The 4,429-nt window shown below is 41.0% G+C and overlaps 1 non-coding gene across 1 annotated transcript; it reads right to left on the bottom strand.

The window, feature by feature from the left end:
* Window positions 1-1,633: 1,633 nt before the first annotated feature.
* Window positions 1,634-1,708, bottom strand: Trnas-cga. The gene has a single exon. It is a non-coding gene; the product is annotated as a tRNA-Ser (tRNA).
* Window positions 1,709-4,429: the final 2,721 nt, after the last annotated feature.

Genomic DNA, 4,429 nt, shown 5'->3' with positions numbered 1-4,429 from the left:
TGGTATTCATACGTATCAGAGAAACTACTGTGAATACGTTAGTATCAATAAATCGTTTCTTTGCATTAAATAAAGCAATAAACAGCACTTAAGACCGGTGATGTATATATTTACCAATGTCTCTTAAAATATTAAAATAACTTTCAAGACTAATAATTTACACAATAAAAATCAAAGCATGCACTCATAACTGTGAAAATAGGTCTCCAGAAAATGGTTATATAACTGGCTATATCTAAATGAGAGAAATGATATTTCTTTCAGTTGCTGCCGCCTACGGTGGAAAGTCAATGTTACTGCTATTTTTTCCCCCTAAGTGGCAGACTTTTTGTTGTGACTTAGCACGACAGCCAAGTCACAACGAGAGGAAGCCGAAAGGCACGCGTTAAGCTCACGCAGATTGGCGTGAGGTCTGGAACAGTTAAAAGGTAATGAGAACTTAGAAAATGGACGCAGTTGCTGTAATACTTAACTTTAATCCACATTTGTAGAACATCGCTCTTGATGATACATGCTTCACAATATTAATTATCAAAGCTATGGCGCCTTGATAGGTCGTAGCCAATGACGTAGCTGAAGGCTATGCTATCGTCTCGGCAAATGAGAGCGTATTTGTCGGTGTGGCTTCGCTATCAAAGTCTGCTGTACAACTGGGGCGAGTGCCAGTCTGTCTCTCTAGACCTGCCGTGTGGTGGCGCTCGGTCTGCTATCACTGACAGTGGCGACACGCGGGTCCGACGTATACTAATGGACCGCGGCCGATTTAAAGGCTACCACCTAGGAAGTGTGGTGTCTGGCGGTGACACCACACTTTTTCCTTTCTGTCTTTTCCTACGCAGCTGCCTTTGGTTTCCTGGTTTTGGTTGTTGACTCACGAACAGTTCGTATTTGTTGTTGGCAGGGTACACCAGCTTGTGAATGAGCGCCTCTACCTGGCTGAAATGTCCTCTAGGGCCGATCGGTCGATACGGCTCAGTCCTCAAGCGAGAAACTCAAGAAGAGTCCTATGCAGATGCTTTTAGTAAAATGCTCTTTGCGGAAGGTCTGTTCCAGACACTGTATGTTTTATGTGAAAAGTAGGGTAGTCGTTCTGCAGGATTCAGGGAGGCAGATAGCGAGCTTATTAGTAAGCTTACATATAAGAACGTAGTTTTTCACCTCGACATTTTTGAATAAAACTTTCTATTGCAGCGTCATATTTGCTACTAAACTCAAAGTGAACGACTTCCTCTAACGCCATTGTGTGGAGTTAACTGCCGCACTAATAGACTGTGTGGTACTTTGGTATGTAGTTGACCTAATTATGTCATTGAGTTGTCACAAACCCACGGAACTTAGCGATATTATGTCGATGTCTGCGCTGAAAAACATTGCGGTCAGTTTGGATGTGACCTCTTTGTTCGCAAAAGACCCTGTAGAAGATACATTAAAGTTATTAGCAGGCAACCGTCCCTCTCAGACTAATCTGCTCCGCCACATTTTGATGGACATCGGTATTTCGAATAGTGATAAATTTTATAGCTGACGGAAAGTTATCAGTTCTATATTCTTGCCGGTAGTGGATAATAAATGAGATTTTCACTCTGCAGCGGAGTGTGCGCTGATATGAAACTTCTTGGCAGATTAAAACTGTGTGCCCGACCGAGACTCGAACTCGGGACCTTTGCCTTTCGCGGGCAAGTGCTCTACCAACTGAGCTATCGAAGCACGACTCACGCCCGGTACTCACAGCTTTACTTCTGCCAGTACCTCGTCTCCTACCTTCCAAACTTTACAGAAGGTCTCCAGCGCACACTCCGCTGCAGAGTGAAAATCTCATTCTGGAAACATCCCCCAGGCTGTGGCTAAGCCATGTCTCCGCAATATCCTTTCTTTCAGGAGTGCTAGTTCTGCATGGTTCGCAGGAGAGCTTCTGTAAAGTTTGGAAGGTAGGAGACGAGGTACTGGCAGAAGTAAAGCTGTGAGTACCGTGCGTGAGTCGTGCTTCGGTAGCTCAGTTGGTAGAGCACTGCCCGCTAAAGGCAATGGTCCCGAATTCGAGTCTCGGTCGGGCACACAGTTTTAATCTGCCAGGAAGTTTAATTTATGGTGCATTTCCATCTTGCTTTTGTCGATATGTCGAAAACTCCTTTATGATCTAACCATATTGGATCGTGACTCTTCGCCTGTTCATTAATAATATGAATAGTTTGCAAACTAACATAAACTAATGAACTTAAGGGAAATTAACAGTTAGATATTGTACGCCAACGAAAATTACAATCGCTCACTCAGTTTGCCGCAAGTCAACACAAGGAAATGTCCTGACTCACTCACTGATCGTCGTGCAACCCAAACCGCGAATGACAGAAGCCTGAAAATTGGAAAGGGTATTGATCTTATACTGTTGGCGTCGTTTAAGATGGCATTTTTCTAAATTCCACCTCTAAGGGGGTGAAACAGGGAATAAAAAGTTTTTTGGAAATACGTCGCTGCTAAGGCAATTTTACAGCTAGACTAAGAAAACTGATATTTGGTATCTCGGTCAGAAATACATAAATATATTTTGCACAGTTTTTGGAAATTTAAGTCCTATTGGGGTGAAATAATGCGTGTAAATTGTTTTTGAAAACAAATCATTACTAAAGAACAGCTAGACAATCTCTCGAGCTGTATATCTGAAAACTGGTATTTACCTTCTTGGTTACAAATAAAAAAAAACGTTTTTCAGTGTTTTTGGAAATTCAACTCCTAAACGGGTGAAATAGTGGATGAAATGTTTTATGGAAATATTTCATTATGAAATCAATTTAAAAGATAAATCTAAGGAATTTGGTATTTGGCTTCTCGGTTAGAAAGTAAAAGAAATAAGAGTGTCACTCTTTTTGGAAATGCAACCCCTAAGGGACGCAATAGGGCCTAACTGACTGACTGACTGACTGACTGACTGACTCATCATCCCCCAGCCCAAATTGAAAAGTATAGAAACCTGAAATCTAGAGAGTTCTTGGGCCTTATGAGCTAAGCATCGTTTAAGAAGGGATTATTCGAAATGCCACTCCAAAGGGGATGAAATAGAGGATGAAAAACATTTGGAAAATATGTCGTTATTAAGGTAATTTTAAAGTTAGAACCGTAAAAACTACTATTTGGTTTCTCAGTTTGAAATGAATAAAAAATGTGAGTCAGTGTTTTTGTAAATTCAACCACCAAGGGGATAAAAAAGTGGGTGAAAGTTTTTCCTGTCAATAAGCCGTTATTAAATAACTACTTTCGCATTCTTAAAGCTACATCTATGAACGTTTGTATTTCACTTCTCGGTTACAAATAAAAAAAATAAGTGTTTCATAGTTTTTGGAAACTCAACCTCTATGGGGTAAAAAAAGAGACGAAAGTTTTTATGAGAATATATGATTATGAAGACATCTTTGAAGTAAAATATATGAAAATTTATATTTAGCTTCTTTGTTATAAATAAAAAATACGTGTTTTACTAGTTAGGATATTCAGCTCCTAAGCAGATGAAATAGGGGGTGTAAATCCTTAAGAAAATATTTCGCTGTGTTACAAAATATTTAAAGCCCTCAATCAGTGAAATATGGTATTTCACGTTTTTGGATAGATATGAAGGAATATGTGTTGTAAGATGCAAGTTTCTATAGAAATACAAGAATGCACAAGCCGTGATTAACGAAAGCCTTGGATTACAGCTACCAGAATCGATTTTTGGTCAGAAGTACATTCGAAAAAGACCATGCTTCTATGGCCTTAAATTAGCGTGAAAGGCTTAGATGATGGTGCAATTTGCAAAAACATAAAAATACGATTAAAGTAAAATAACAAAATATCTGTGCAGACCACACAGTCTAAGCAAGTCAAGCAGCGGGCCCTAGGCCAGTTCACACTGATCAGCCAAAACATTATGACCACTGCCCATTGGGCGCTGGATGCTGCGTGGAGTGGAATTTACAGCGATAATCAGATATTAAGGCCAGCACATATCGAGGGAACGTTCCAAGCAATGTTACAGAGAGACAGTGAAGAGGGGCGTATGCACCCTGAATCAATCAAGAACGAGGTAAAAGGACAGCCAGCTGCAGATCAGAAGTAGAGAGTAGTCGGTTTCAGCGCCGGGCAACCAGCAGCGCACCAGCAGCTGACGGAGCAACAGACACTTCGGCTGCGAGAAGGCGGCGACAGACTGCAAGCTTAGTGGATTTTTACAGTATTCACTGGAATACTGCTGAACAGAGACTGGCTGCCCGTCTGCGTCCCCAAGAGTTAGAATACAAGAATTTCAGTGAATATCAGGAACAAATCAGTGCTTGGTACTTGTACCAAGTGACCCTTAAGTAGTACTCAATTAGTTCGAAGGGCTAATGACTGATTAGCCCAGCCAAATGGCCAGTCGTTAGCAGACCTAGGTGACAGCCCAAGTACTCGTCTCTGG

Source organism: Schistocerca americana, chromosome 2 (genome assembly GCF_021461395.2).
Source record: "Schistocerca americana isolate TAMUIC-IGC-003095 chromosome 2, iqSchAmer2.1, whole genome shotgun sequence".
Classification (NCBI taxonomy): Eukaryota; Metazoa; Arthropoda; class Insecta; order Orthoptera; family Acrididae; genus Schistocerca; species Schistocerca americana.
The sequence above is the reverse complement of the archived record's forward strand: the minus strand, read 5'-3'. Positions and strand labels throughout refer to the sequence as shown.